This window comes from Anser brachyrhynchus (genome assembly GCF_964034855.1).
Source record: "Anser brachyrhynchus genome assembly, chromosome: 13".
Taxonomy (NCBI): Eukaryota; Metazoa; Chordata; class Aves; order Anseriformes; family Anatidae; genus Anser; species Anser brachyrhynchus.
Genome location: NC_137708.1, coordinates 8,211,734 through 8,227,527, shown reverse-complemented (window position 1 = coordinate 8,227,527; position 15,794 = coordinate 8,211,734). Strand labels below are relative to the sequence as shown.

Here is a 15,794-nt window from a genome sequence, read left to right as displayed (position 1 = left end):
TGCTGAATGCTCAGTTCAGAACTTGGAAAAGCTAACAAGTCACTCATTAGACTTAGTGAGTGGGCCTAATTTCTCAGGAAATTTAGCATCAGACAATCTTCATGCCATCTATATCACTTGTAATGTCTGAGCACCTTCCACTGAGTACATTAAGCAAAATGACTAGCATATCTCATATGCGGTTCATGGTGCAGATATAAACTGTGCATTAAGGAAGAGTTAATAAAAGGAAAATTAAAGCAATTGGAAACTTTCTCTGTCTTCATGCAGTCCTAAACTATTCCTCCTCCTCCTCCTGCTATATGATTTTGGTCTGTGGTTTTGGAGGTTTTTGGAGGATTTTTTTGGTGGATATAAACGCCTAAGACAATGTCACACTTAAATTAAAGACATCATTCTTCTAATGCTTTAGAATTAAATTGCCAATTTCTTGTAAATGCCATTTACCTGACAGGTTTCTCTGTCCCTGAAAAGAAGTGCTACCTCTGTGGCTCCTAAGGCTGCTAAGAACTGGTTTCAGAAGGACTTTGTGTGCAAAAGAGGAGGGAATGCCACCTTGCTTAGTGAGGATTCTTTTTTTTAAACCCCCGTGAATGTCCCAGTGGCTGTGCATGTGACAGGGATGCAATACTATTCGTGTGCTCTGCTTCCTTCAGAACACTCCAGCTCATGCTCCAGCTGCGCAAGCGAGTTCAGGAGCCAGCAGGACACTAGCGTTCTTAAGATGCTGGGACCAAGGTTGGTCTGGATTGCAAGGTTGATTACAGAGGTTGTTTGCAGTATTCTGAAAAGTTGTTTAATACGCACTTTTTTTTTTTCCAGAAGAACAAGCTGATGATCTGCTTTGCATTTTCAGACCACATGACTTCAGTCCGGGTGCTGACTGACTTGAGGAGTGACAGCCAAGCTTGTCTTGCCCCTTGTGCCTGCTAGCCCCATTGCCTTCTTCTACTCAGTCACTTGGAAACAGAGCTCTTGTACTCCTCAAATTGTAACATGAGATATTTATTTTCACTGTGTGTTTAGACATCTTCTGCTGTTTAAAAATACCCTCTTCCAGAGCCAGCAAGGGCAGTTGAAGATATTGCTGCCTCCAGCTTATTATCTTAGCCCTTTGCCAAAGACTACTGACCCCATCGATCTAAAGATAGAGTAACTCATACTGTCTTCATTAAGAAAAGTCAGTTAATTACTGTGCATATATGGGCTCAGCTAATCTGATTCAGGTGAAAGCAGGGGAGATAAGGGGTTTATTTGAAATTGGTGTGCCAGAAGAAGTGATGCCCGTGCCTGGTGGAAGAGGCACGTTGGGGCACGCTGTCAGCCAGCACCGGCACTTGCATGGTGGCTTGGTCCAAGGGTCCAGCAAAGACAGACACAGCAGGGGAAACAGTAGCAGGGTGATGGGCAGCGCTAGCAGTGGGTTGAGGGAACACCTGTTTTTTTAGCAGTTTAGATGCTGATCCATCAGTATAGTGGATTTATTTTTATTTTAGTTCTTGTCTCAAATATTTTCTGGCTCGCCCATGTTTCCAAAGAGCATTTGCAATAGAGAATGATGAATGTCCTAGCCAAGCAACACAAAAATGTCTTTCTTTCTCTTCCGTCTTGCGATGTTAGAGCTTTGAAGCAGTGCTACCAATTACAAAAACAGGTGATTAAACATGATGTAGTAAAATGTCCGTATTCATGGTTTGCCATCCATTCTTTTTTGCAGCTTGATTACTTGTTCGAAGTGTTTGTGTTCCTCTTGGTAAAGTTTTGCTCTGTTCAGTGCTGTCAAACTGGAGTAACTTTGATGACAGCAGCATTCCCTTAAACTCGCTGTAGCTAACACTGATTCAGCTAAAGCACTTTTGCTGTGTTACAAAGCACTCTGCAAAGAGCTTCTACAGCGTGCCTTGTGCTCTCCTGCACAGGGCAAACTGTGGCCTCATTCCAATTTCTAATGATCGCTTACTAGTCTGCAAGTGTAATTTGTTATAGTTGGAATTTTTGATCTGTTGCTAGAAAAGCTGTCTAACCAAAGAAAGCGTGCAGTTTGGAATGATCTTAATGTCAAAATATAACAGCCACTTCAGAAAGTGATCTCCTTGCTCCATGCCTGGAGACATTTGGAAAAGACACTTCTAGGAAAAGAGGAAATATTGAGGTAAAGAAAGTATGGGAGGAGGATGAAAAAGAAAGAAAATCAAGAAAAAGACAAATACACCTACCTGAGTGCTTCTCTCCTCTTTTGTTATGCCTAGGTCAAACTTATCTAAGTCACAAACAGTCACTTCTTATCAGAGAGGTCTAGACCCCCTCTGTTCCCTTCTGCAACGTCCTTGTCATTAGATGAGGAGACTCCACAAATGCAGGGGCTGATTGTGGATACACCATGTTCTTGCGAGGTGGTGATGGGATTATCTGGCATGAGAGCAGACACATAAATACCGCTACATAGCACGGGCAGATCTGGCAGCTTCTGATGCGGTGGTAGGACTGGTAGTGTTCTTTACAGCCATGTTCAGTACTGCTCTTTGCTCAGTCATACCCAGCTTTTGGCTTATCTAAATAGATCTCTGTCTTGAAGCAGTTATGCAGCTGCTTTGTACTGTTCCCCTACCCAAGCTGCAGGAAACAATGACTTCCTCTGAGACCAGGCTGAAGCAGGAAACCATGAATTTCTCCTTCCCTCCTCTCCTGCCCCCCTACTTACCAGTTTAGCTCAGAGGTATTGTATATATAAGGTAAGAAAGTCAATTTTTAGTGCAAGCCTGGGAGGACAGGCTGCCAGTCCCAGAGATGGAGGCTGTGACCAATGCAGTTGCAGTAACAGAGTTAGGGACATCGACATCTTGCTGGAGAGCTGTTGGAAAATTGGTGGAGCAATGGCCAGGTGGGTCCTGCATCAACCATACAGGACTTGCACCACCTCTGGAGCCAATTTACCTTAACTGGCAGGAACTTTAGGTTTTGATGGTAGGACTCAAAACTGTAGATCATGCTGGATATTCAGCCTCACACACATGAGCATGAGAGTGATTTATTTGACAGATATCCAGGATTTTGAGATCAACAGTTCATTTCCTGTTGAGGTCCCTCTGGCATATCAGGTTGGCAGAATCAGGTTGGTGCTTAGGGCAGTTCCCTTTCTGCCCAGTGCAGTGTTGAAGCAGGATGGCAATACAAAGGCTGGTTCTGTCACTCTTTTACAGTCTCTTTCCATCTTGCAGCTGCTTATTCCTGCCCCGAATGCTCACACATGTATGGGGTGAGTTGGTTCACATTGGTGACCTGTTAGAAAACAGCACACCTCCAAAGGTAATTTTAGATCAGTGAGCTGAACTGGCTGACTTTAGCATCAAGCAATGCCTGGAGTCTGAACAGGGAAGGATACTGAAAAGTTCAGCTGATGGTGGTGGTTGGAAATCAGAAGTATTCCTTTTCCTTATACAATATTGCATCCTCAGCGTGTTTGAAAATTCAACCTTTAGCGTTTAGTTAAATGCAAATGTATTGTTTGGTGTTGGTTTATTTGATGCATTGGAAGTCAGCGTACTTTTATTATGAAACAAACGTGTCATGGCTTATTGTATTTATTGGTAATGTAGTCAGAAGTTCTAAGTTTCCAAAGTTTGGAGTTGAGTTTTTAGGTATACAATTGGAGTGATTCAAAGCTTAACATTATAATGGACAAATAAATAGCATTTACATTTTCTTTTTCCTTCCACCCTTCCTTTCTTGTCTTTTTTTTTCTTCTTTCTTCCTTTTGCTTTTTTTTTTCCTTTGTATAACTGCATTTTTTTTCTCACTTGTTACATGAGTGCACCACTCTTGCAAATTCCCATCTAGTAGCCCTGAAGATGACGGCTCCTCACTCTAGACAGCCTGCAAATTTCTGTTACACACAGCCTTTGTGCACATCTGTCTTGTTCTAGAAGGACGACTTTAGGTGAAGTTGTCATTTTCTTACGATCAGTAAGATCTTCGCCTGTATGTCTTCAAGCTCTTTTCTAGGTTAGCTCAGTTGCTGACCCCAGCATAGTGGCGAGCTCTAAGATACCTGTTCACTGGAATCCAGACTGAAACAACTGCACTGCTGTCTAGCAGCGGCTAGATCAGGAAGATCAAAACCACATGGTGGGGGAAAATAGGTTCCATGATTATTAATCCTCACTCAACGGGGACAGAAGTTTAGGACTTCAAACTTCCTTCAATTTACACTGACCCTCATCTAATGTCAGTGGAAAGTTTACATGGAAACCAAAGTAGAAGACATCCTCTCTGCAGCATTTGTTTTTCAATTCATTTGTACTCATAACATATTCTATTCATCCTTGACATATAATAAAGCATCTCTGAACTCATTACTGCACAATTGCTTGATTTCAGTTCAATGAAATATTACAGCTTTTATTATCATTTAGTAATTACCTTTCCTCATCTACAAACATAAACCCTGTGTCAAAGATCTTGTTCACATCTATTTTACACTGATTATAAAATTTTAAATGATGCTTAGATTATCCAATTTTGAGAACAAACTTTTACCATAATCCTTTGTCTACATATTTCACCCCATGCTGTTGTTCCTATGGGACTTTAATGTGGATCCAGATAAAATTTGCTATACTTGTAACAGCAAGTAAACCGTGTTTCATCTCCTCGATTCAGAAGTTATGGTGCAATGAAACATAGCTGAACAAGTGGTCCTGAGTAAATGAGGTACTTCAAATTTTCCACTCCTACAGACTTTGACTTGTGTTCTGATTTTGGATTTGGTGTTATGCATTTGGAGATACTATCAAAGTTCCTACAGACATTTGCTTCTCTTGGAAAACTTACATGATTCTGCATAACTATGTGTCTGCTCAGTCTGTATGCAAAGAAAGGACTATGACTGGAATATCAGGAATCTTGTAGGTCAGCATTAAAGGGCAATTGTCAGGGTTACCAGAAGCAGTATATATTGCCTATTCATACTACGTGTAGCTTTTTAGTAATGCACCATAATAAGGTCTGACACCTCCACAGTTCTTAAATAGCACTGAGCACCTATATCACAGCAGAGTTCCATATAGTCAGATCCCAGCACAAATGTTAAAACAAAGAACCTTTGAAGAGGTTGAGTGGTGATGAGATTACATGAAGAAGTGACTTTAGAGCAAACATAGTTTGTAGTCCTCTGTCCATAAATGTAAACATTTTAAATAAAGGTTGTATAAAGCTTACTTTATTTGAAAACTAAGTTTTGCTTAATGCATGACTTAAATACACATTTTTTTGGTTTAAAAACATATACTTCTAAAATGTTTCCTCCAACAAACTAATAACATACCAACAGCTTTAATATCACACCAACAGCTAAAATACAGCTAAGCTCCTGTCCAGTTTAGTTAGTATGAGGTAACATTGCTAACACACTTACTAAGATTGAATACAACCACTTCGGTGGTGCAAGTTTCCTACTGCAGGCTCATATGAGAACTGCAAAGAAAGGTATTCAAATATAATAATAATTATTCAAATTAAAGTGTAAAGATATTGTTTTTTGTTTTGTTTTCATTTGATAGGAAACAAATTCTAGGAATGGACAGAAAGTACAGGGAGGAGTTATTTTCTCCTAATTGCAATGCACTGGACTTTTTTAGTCAAGCCAATCAATCTGAATCACTGATGTTTGAAAAATTGGCTTTAGAGAGAGCAAAGAGAGGGGGGGAAATCTACAATATGGCAATTACAAGAATTCTAGAAGAAGAAAAAAAAGGTTCAAAAGGAAAGAATGGTTTCCCAAACTCATTGTTCAAGAATATGAACCTAAGTTAGTAGGTGCAAAGATAAACATTTCAAAGGAGGAAACAGACGGGGATTCTGCCTGCTGTGGAGCTGGTAATTTAGATGTTGGAGCTGAAGAAAGCTTAAAAGAAACAGAGGGTCATTGTGCCTGGAATGCAAGGGAATTAGCAACAAGAAACGCAGCAGACCGGCTGGGAAGAAGTCTCCGAAACTCCTCCAGTGCTGCTCAGTGCAGCGCTGGTGCAACTCAAAACTACGCGTCAAAACCTACAAATAGGCTTTGAAAATGCTGAGCAGGAACAGCTAATTGCCCAAAAAAAAAAAAAAAAAAAAAAAAAAAAAAAGGAGAAGAAAGGTTCACTGCAAAACTGCCCAGTTAAAGCAGGGTCAAAGGACAAGCTTTGAAAAAGATCTCAAGCTTCAAGGCTGAAAACAAGACTTACGTGAAAAATCAGGAAACTTAAGAAGATTTAATGAAGAGTTGCTCCAGGCAAAAGGAGAAACTATTAATTTAAATCCAAAGAGCAAAAGATTTACAACAAGACTCCGAGTAAAGTTAAAGCAGCAATGTGAGCTCGGAAACAAGACATGCATAGAAAAGGCGAAAACACAGGAAAATAAGGAGCGAGTTGGAAGTCGTTACGAGCAAACTAAACGTCGCAAAGGTCCTGCATGCTTGGAACGCTAAAGCCTTAGAACTGCTTGGGAAACGTCTGCCGGCCCCGCCGCGGGGCGATGCGCTCGGTGCCTCCGGGGTAAATATTTTCGGAAGCGAGCAGCTGGAAGGGACCCCGCAGGGGCAGCAGCCACCGGGGCCGCGCCGCTCACGGCCCCGCCGAGGTGGCGGCCCCGCAGTGCCGCGGCCGCCCGGCAGGGGGCGCTGGGGGCGCGGAGCGGGGCCGCGCCGGGCCGGGCCGAGCCGAGCAAAGCAGCCGGGCCCCGGGGCCCCAGCTCCGAGGGGTTTTTGTGCCATAAACTCAGGGGCTGCGTCTTCTAAGGAAGGGGCGTAGAAGCCGGCCATTTGTCTCCTTAAGGTGCTCTCTGCAGCACGGCCTAGGTTGTGTAGGAAAAGATTCTAAAAGCCCGCTCGTTCGGAAAGTCTCTTGTAAGACCCTGCGGGTTTAGCAGCGAGTTAAGCAGCAAGCTGCTCCTGTAATAACCACCACAGGCACCCTACAACCTACTGCTAGGCTCGTCCAAGACAGGGGGGAAGGTTCAGTTGCTGGCTGCCCTCACGTCCAGCAGTTTGTGCATCCCCTCTGTGCACCTGGGCGTCAAATGGAGACGCGAGGTTTTCGCAGCTTCCCTCCCCAGGCCCTTGCTCTCCCAGGGCTGACAGCACCAGCGGGACAGCCGGGGAAGCAGAGGGCTTGGGGGCTCACTCCCTGTAAGCACCCCAAGTTTAATCATCGGGGAGTGCCTGAACTGCCCGTGCTTCCCCGGGCCTTGCGCTCTGTGAGGAGGTGGGTGCTTTAAAACCCGCCAGGGCACCCCGAGCCCCAGCAATTCATATTTACATGGGTAGGGGGGGTGGGCAACGAGGGGTGGGATACATTTAAAAATTACTCAGTTCAAAGGTATTGGCTAGTCTTTGCCTGTCTGTCAGATCTGAGTGAGTGGATTTTCATGGAGGAATTTCATGGAAATTAAATCTCTACTGGAGCGATCCATTCAACTCCTAAAGCTTCAGCCCAGTTTTGTATCCTGGCTGAATACCCTGCTGAATAGCTTGGTGGGGATGCAAAAAGCCACCTTAAACTAGGGATTTTTTTTCTGCTAAATTGACTTCAAAGTAGTAATTAAACAATAGCTAGCTTAAAGAAAATCAAGTTATAAGAAGCTACAGGACCAAACTACGTTATAAGTGGAGAGTATGTTTTAGGGGAGGGGGGCGGGGGCTGTGATGTTCAGACTTGCAGAGCGACTGGGAAGAGTCATACTGAGAGAACCAAAAATGGGTGCAAGAAAGTAAAATGAATCTCACATATTCAAACATTTGTTTCCAGCTGTACTACGGTCAAGTCCAGAACTGAGTAAATGGCTGCAGAAGGAGACTGCAGAATGGTTTGGGATACTCTAAGCAAAAGCATCCAGTTCAGATGCCAAAGCAGCTTTTTTTGGCCTTTGTCCTGTCTTGTGTTTGAGGCTCGTCTTCCCCATGCTGCTCTGCATAGAGCTGAGTGCCGCACTGCTCAGTATTCATCACTTCTTTTGTAAAGCAAAACTGTTTGTGGCCAAGAGCATCCTTGCAGCCAGTCTTCTCCCTTTTCGTCTGCCTCCCAAAAACGCAGTCCCAACTGCAGTCATGCCTGTGTATTGTGTTGATGATTTAGAAGCACATTTGACTTGAAGCTAAAACAAATGGAAACTAATCTTCTCTCTGACTTCTTTGGTAAATACCGCCGAATTCTCTCTTCCCTCTGCACTGAAACTATTTAACTTGCCTCCTTTGCTTGGCCATTTACTCATTTCAGTCCTTGGGGTCCTTGTTACCACATGCAGAATTTTTCCTGTGCTTTATGTTCTTCCATCATGCCTGTTCTGGAAGGAGAAACCTGCAAGACTGTAACCTAATTTCATTTTAAACCTCTTTGGAGTGATTGATTTGAGGGCTTTCCTTGGTTGCTTAAATGCTTTTGTGGCTTTATTTCCAGCTATGTAGAGGTTGTCACCGAATTAGCTAACAGAAAAAAGGTGAGATAAACACATATTTGGCACTACCACAGCTGCTAGATTTTTAGTGTTTACAGTAAAGCATACTATTTTAAAGTGAAATGTCCGATATTGCACTTAAATCTAATAAACATGGGTTTTTCATACTTCCAGGGAATTTTCGATAATCCGTGGTCAGGTTCAGTCCTTGGAAGGATGGCAGTGTGCATTAGCAGAGAATCTGATCCATGGGTCATTAAAATAGTGTCCATCTTTGAGTTGTGTCAAATGACACCATGTTAAATGGCACTTGAGATAATGACTTTATAGTCTTACTAACACTTACTGCAGTCCTTAGGCTAGACTATCAAATATTCCCAGTGTCCCAGCTGTCATACTCTTACTGCGATAGTTACTGCTAGAAGGAAGCTCATAAAATATAATATGCGATTGTTACATTGCTTTTCAACTATCTGTCACCGTTTATTTGCACTGAGAATTGCCTTTCATTTTTTTAAACCTGAATTTAATAGCTTGCTGAGAACTACAGCATAGCATCCCTATGAAATGATAAACTAAAAACTGGCCAAAACTGTTTGATGGCAACTGTAAAATCCTGGTGAGATTTAGCCCCCCCACAGACACTCTCATTGTTACAGGCCTTTGCTATACCTCTGTCAGAAGGCTGGTTCCTGCCACGCAGTAGTTCATGTGATAATTAAGTTTTATCCTAAGATGATACAAGAATACGAAGGCAACGCATTAGCGTTTGACAACTCTTCCTAAGTACTGAAATGGGAAAGCACTTTGGACAATACTTAGGTGCTTCCATCCTGTTGGCCGTGTGTTTAATGGCAACACATAATGACTGTTCAGTAGTGCTAGTGTAATTCATAGAAAGTTCACAATTTCAGTTCAGAAAACCATACATGCTGCAATAAAACACAATAGCAGAGCATGTGTTTTGTTTACTGCTTTTCTGTCTAGCTGTTAAGCATCATTCAAACAGACAATGTTGCTGGAGTGTAAAGTAACTGAGAGCTCTGCAGGGTGATTTATTATCAGCTAAGCTCGAGGCCAGCAGCGTCTGTGACAAGATCTGGCAACAAGTCAGTCACATCTCATTGTTGTGTGGGATACTAGCGCGTTGATCACTGATACTTTCTGAATAATCAGGCATCTCATCTTTCTCCAGGGGAGAGCTTCGGGATCTCAGAATGCTACCTTGTATGGCCAGGTGGGTTTCCAAGCAACAGACTGTCCTGGTTTGTAAACCAAAATTTTCTTACTGCACTTCAAAAAATAGCCTGAAAAAGTGCCCTCCTGCAGTCGTGTCACACCCAGCTAGGACTGGCTGCTGGTGAGAGAGAGTTCCCTCCCGGCAGCACGTTCATCTTTCCCTGGCTCTGGCAGTAGTGCTGTTCTGAAATGAGACAGATCAGGTTGCTGATCTGGTTGAAAACTAAAAACTACCCCTCCCTCCCCTCTAGTTAATAAAGACACAGGTGATGGTGCAACCGCACTTCCTCTGGCAGTCAGAAGGACGTAAATTCTTTGTAGGAAAGGACATTAACTATGCACGTGCAAGAGTCATCTGCCAGACCTTACACACAGTGTATCTACCTCTTTTGACCGAGCTTGACGGAAACTGTGGACTGTTCTCTGACTGTCATAACTCTGAATGTCATTCTAACACCCATATTTTACATAAATTTTGCAGTTTTACTTGCCTAGTGCCGCTATTCCCGGAAGACAATCTTGAAAGCTGTTGCTGGTACTCACAAGCCAGTGCTTCCAGTTACCAGATGAACAGCGATTCCTAATGTGGAGACAAAATTATCAATACTTAAAATTTGAGAGGTCTAGGTAACAAGCCTATGCTAACCAAAAGAACATTCCTTTCAAGCAGAAGCTAACAGTCTGCAACTGTCTCTGACTCCCCACCTCTGAGCCAAGGTAACACTGGGTGTCCCACTGCTATAGACTCCACCAAGAGCCATCTCTCCATATGGTCACGCTATTTACTGTTTGATTCCTTCTTGGAATTGTGGCAGCTAGCAAGTTCCTTAAGGAGTCCATCCCTAGGATCCCTAGCAGGGGTGGATATCTGACTTTGTTAACATTGTTTTTTCTCAACTTTTTTTTTTTTTCTTCCTGAAACAATCTATAGGCTGTCTCTCTGCAATCACGTGGCAGACGACAGGGGAGCAGAGGGGAGGCTGCTGCCTTAATGTTCTTTCACTAGGATCACAGTTGATGATGCTTCTGCCTGACCTGTCCTGAACGGTACCTGCGTTACTAAACGCTTGGAGTCACCAGATCTCTGACGCCAAGAGGTGAACTGTGTTTGTCCAGAAAGTTTTGGAACTTGTGGCCTGTTATCTTTATTGTCCAGCTGTAGAGAACATATTCTAGACAGTTCTAGCACTTCAAAAAACACTAGAGCATGTTAAATCCATATCTGCGAAATCCCTCTCTAGATGGGAAACTGAAGCCTACAATCTAAGATTTGTTTATTTATTTTTAGGAAGTGATGATGGTTTTAACAATATATTGAATACAAAATAAGGAGAAGATATTTTCCGTCAGCCACAGATGGCTTCAAACAATAGCTCTGATAATAGCTCCAAGATTCATCCAGTGAACTTTGCCGGTTTAATTCATAAACTTAAAGATGGTTATTTAAATTAGAGTATCATTAGCTATTTCAATGTTAGCGTGTTTTTCGCATTAAAAAAAAATCTAGTTAAAATACTAGAACATAAGTGGTTCTAATGTCTTTCACTGATCATTACATTTATCTTACCTCTAGCCTCAACAGCTTGTATGTTCCAGTTACTGATTGTAACCACAAACATCTGTTGTGTATTTAAAATAAGAGTGCAGTCTGAATTAACTACACCATAAATCAAAACAAGTATGATTTGTATTAATCCTCTTCAGATGTATTTTGTTTGAAATTGTTCTACTACTTTTGGAAATAAAATCATACAAAATCCAGTGTTCTAGATATTAGAACTGAAGTCCACCTTGCTAAGCCACATGCAGGATATTTATGTTTAATGCAGTCCTCTCCTCAAGAAGAAGAATCTGAACGATGATTTATTGTTTGATTTATTATTTCACACTTCATAAATGATGTAAAACCTTTACTACTTGATGGCATTTTATCTTTTTAGTTGTAACATGACTGACTGGTAATGCTCATCTCCTTTTTAGAATCAGTTTGTGAATTCTACGGGAGCAGGAACAACTTAGTTGTTTGTAAAATCCACAAGGCACCGTAACACAGGTAAGAAATCTGGTAGTTAGTATGTAAAAATATTTCCTCTTAAATACTTTTATAACGTAGCAGCTAGAGGCCCTAGAAAATATCGGGATGCTATTATAACAGGCACTGTACAAACACATAGAAAGAAACCACTCCGGCTCTTAAGCCTTTGCTGTCTGTATGGACAAGACAGAGAGAAGCAGGGAGATGAAGGGACATTCTTCTTGAAGAGATGTTTGGCAGTGACTTGCAGCATGAGATTCCAAATATGGGTACAATACTATGTGAAACCTCAAGATACGTAATGTTTTATTGATCCCCACAAGGACAGACCTGGACTTAGGTCAGTAGAAAGCCCCTGTTTATGTCTGAAGAGAGCACTTGCCACTGTTTTGTCCTAGAATCACCAGAGAGCAGAACAAACGTGGCACAGAGAAAACACATATACGGAGGTGACTGAACACAAAAATAGCATCCTTATGGATACACGCCGTAGTGCACAGACCTCTAATACCTCTTAGAGCTAACATGCTGCTGTACGGGAGTGTTGTGAAAAGCTGTGTGCTTTTAACTCAATTAATATAAATTGAGTAAGGAACCCCTATATTTTGTAATCCTGGAAGATGACAGAGCTAGTTCAGGATTGTGGACACACTACCTTACACCTATCTTTACACTAAAATAATGAGTGGTAATACGGTTAAGGCTTCAGTCACTATTGGCAACATTTGTTCTTTTGAAGGGCATTTATGGGGGCTTATTTTGTTTCATTTTAAGTTTAAAGCCTGGAACCTTTGTGGCTGCTTAGAGGATCAGAGATTATAAGACTAACAACCTTGAAAAACAAACAAGGAAGCAAAAAAAAAAAAAGCAAATGCAATGAAGTATCTAAGACATATCGGGGAAGACTTATTCCAGAGTTTAAAACTGAGCTGCTGTTTTATAGTAAAAGCACAGAGGAGACTTGTCTGTGGTGTTTTGGGGTAGATCTCAAAGCTCGTTAGACACCAGTTCCTTTAGCACAGGTCTTTGAAGTCCATATTTGGCTATGGTGTATGGTCAACATTACTCATCATTTCTAAATTATATTTTTAATAGCCTTTAATTGAAGAACTTTTTTTTTCTTTTTTCTTTTTTTTTTTTAATTCTATAAATATATATAAAATATATAAACTAGAAATGGTGGTGTCTGCAGGATGGCTAAGCAATTCAGTATTCTCTTTTACCAGGACATCTTCCATTCATTATCTTTATGCTTTATTTTGATTTCTCTCCTGAATCCTTGCAGTCATTTTTTGTGGATCTGCTAAAGCAAAGCTGGCAGTGTTTGTCTTGAAATCTTGTCCTGTAAACACACTGCCTTTGTAATAAGGTTTAAACCACTGTCCAAGTACAAAGAATATGAGGGTTATTTGGAAAAGTGGCTGGGGTTTTGGTTGAACCCTTGGAAGAGTTGAAGAGCACTGGAGAGATGATATGGGTCTCACCTTGTTTTATTTTCATTACACCTTGTACATAAAGCCAGATGCAGAAAGAGGTAAGATTTGACTTACTGCACTTGTTTGGACTATACTTAAATCACGGAGCAGAAATACAGCAGCTCAAGACGTTTTTTTAGAGGATTCATCACGTCTCTAAAACGACTTTTCTAAAATAGCTCCCTCCGGTATATTCTTACAGAGCTCATACAATGTTTGGGTTTTGTTTTAATCAGGCGCTGCTCTGTGGGAAATAAATGAGGTTTTATTTCCCATCATTTTAACTAAAAAAATTAGCTGCACACACTGAAGTCACTGTGAAATGTACTCCACTACAGCTGGGCTATAGAAAATCGAAAAAACTGATCATGTCTTTGATGAAAGATGAATGGTTTCTATATAAGTCTGAGGTCCATAAAGCAACTGGATTAATGCTCTATCTGTGAACAAATGACAAGCTCTGTTTTGTAATTTCAGTCTTTTTAGATTCTTGATTATGACATTTCTTGTTCTCTTGAAATGGAAGAAAGTAAATAATTGAGTTTGTGGGTGATGAGCTTGCCAAACACAAGGCAGTAAGAAGTTCTATAAGCTCCTGTAGTGGTTAATGCCTGCTGGGCTCCTTGCCAGCATGGTCAAAATATTTTAACATAAAGTTAGAATCTCCTTATGCTGTCATTTGGCCACTGCAATCGACTGGCTGGCAATAACCTGGCATTAGTAATTACAAACACAACTGCAGTACTGCTACACGTGACCATTATTCATGGAATCTCTGGCTGTAAAAAATCATGATGATAAAACATTAAGTCAGCTGGATACGCGGTTTCTAAAACTCATTAATTCATTTGCCTTGCTGAGCCTCTCAGTGAAACTAAGTATGTCAGAATTCAGTATTCATGTGAGGTACAGCATCCCTAGAGTGCTCTTAAATGCTGTGCTATAAGAGAATAAAACAACTGGCTATGTTAATTTTAAGTCCCTTCAGAAAGAAAAGAAAATAGACTAGTGCTTGGAAAACCAGAAATAACATTTGACTAAGCATCTTTATCTGAGAATGCCCACAAAATAGAGCCTTTTCCTCCATCAGGCACTCCACACCTTTGGTTCTCAGCCTTTTACTGGAGCACGAAATCAGTAGGGTCCTCCACAGAAAGCTTTTCTACCTAGCTCTGCAGGTGCTGGAGCTATACAGCAACATGCTGCATTGCATATATTGCAACAGGAGCCAAATCAAACCACGATCACAGTTATCTTTATTGTATGTATTTTTAAATTTTGCCCTCTAAAACTCCTTCACTCAAAGAAAGGCAAAAAACAATGCCAGAGGGAAACAAAAACAATTGGCCTGGGAAGGAAGTACTCACTGAAAAAACATCTTTTCAGCCAAAAAAAAAAAACAATTGTCTTTTTTTTTTGGCTGAAAAGACGTTTTTTTTTTTCTTCCCCCAATAGCTGATTTTCAATAAACATTCATTGAAAAGTAAAAAACAAAGAACACCAAGGAGAGAAGAAAGCTTTTTCTCAAGACCTGCAGTGTCTCTGTTTTCTGGAACTCAATGAAGAGACAACTCCTTATTAATAAAGTGCAAAATAGTGAGAACAAAATAACAAGATGGCAGAATAGTTTCTGTAGCGATAGCAGCTTAAATCTTCTACGTATAGTGAAGTAAAATGGCAGTACCGTGAATATTTAAATGTGTGTCAGTATTTGGGTCTCTCACCAAGTGTGATGCTCATTGGGTCAACGCATTCAATATGACGATCGATTCATGGGGAAAAAAAGTACCATTTTTGTTACTTATTCAATTTGGGAAAACAGGTAATCTCCTGCAATCTGATTCTTGCCTCATATTTTTCTATTTAATTATTATAACAACTATTAGCTCTTTAAAAACCAAAACTAGAAAACTTTAAATATTTGAGCAACAGTAAAAGTGTGTTATCGGATCGATTTATTCTTACACAAGGATATTCTTGGAGCAGCTGCAACTTTTCCACTAACACTCAGCACAGTATTGGTGTTTTAAGACCACTACTCTGAAAGCACAACAAATCATATCGGAGAGGCAGTTTTGCTGATACAACCACCCACAATTTTTTTTTTCCACATAAGAGTTACCATTACCACAAATTATGGTTCTCTGTGCTGTTGTGTAAGGTGTACCTGTATACAGTGTGTTATGCTGCAGCACGCACTTACAGCTCAGCTCTTTTAACTACTGGTGACGTTTTTTTCACCTCACACCAGCTCAAAGCCAAGGCCCGCTTTCTGCACGCACGCTGCACGACTGGCTGCCAAAGCTGTGAGTTTGTCCGACGTGAGCGGCTGGAGGCGCCCACCTGATGCTTTCGGCCCATCTTCCCCCAGGTCCTGCGAGCAGGCACAGACCCGAGAGGGGCCGCTGGGGACGGAGCGTTACCTCACGGCGCCCCTACCATGGGCTATGACTAAAAAGTGGGGCAGAGGGCGGGATTCGAGCCAGTGTAGCGCCAGCCAGGGCCCGCTAACCCCTCAGCGGCACCCTCGCAGCCCCGAACCGGCGCCGACCGCCGGCCCCACTGCCCCTCCGCCTCAGCCTCCTCAGAACACCCCCCCCCAGTCGGCCGTG

The 15,794-nt window shown here is 41.6% G+C and overlaps 1 long non-coding RNA gene across 3 annotated transcripts in view; it reads right to left on the bottom strand.

The window, feature by feature from the left end:
- The window catches only part of LOC308176927, a 44,186-nt gene that overhangs the window by 22,962 nt on the left and 5,430 nt on the right, over positions 1–15,794 (bottom strand). Inside the window, exons 1-2 of one of the 3 annotated variants that reach the window (XR_013938737.1) lie at positions 15,386–15,778; positions 10,164–10,252 (exon numbers count right to left, since the gene is read on the bottom strand). This is a non-coding gene — a long non-coding RNA (uncharacterized lncRNA). Of the gene's footprint in view, positions 1–10,163; positions 14,595–15,385; positions 15,779–15,794 lie in introns of those variants that run through there. The other 2 variants (XR_013938736.1, XR_013938738.1) reach the window with 2 other exon arrangements.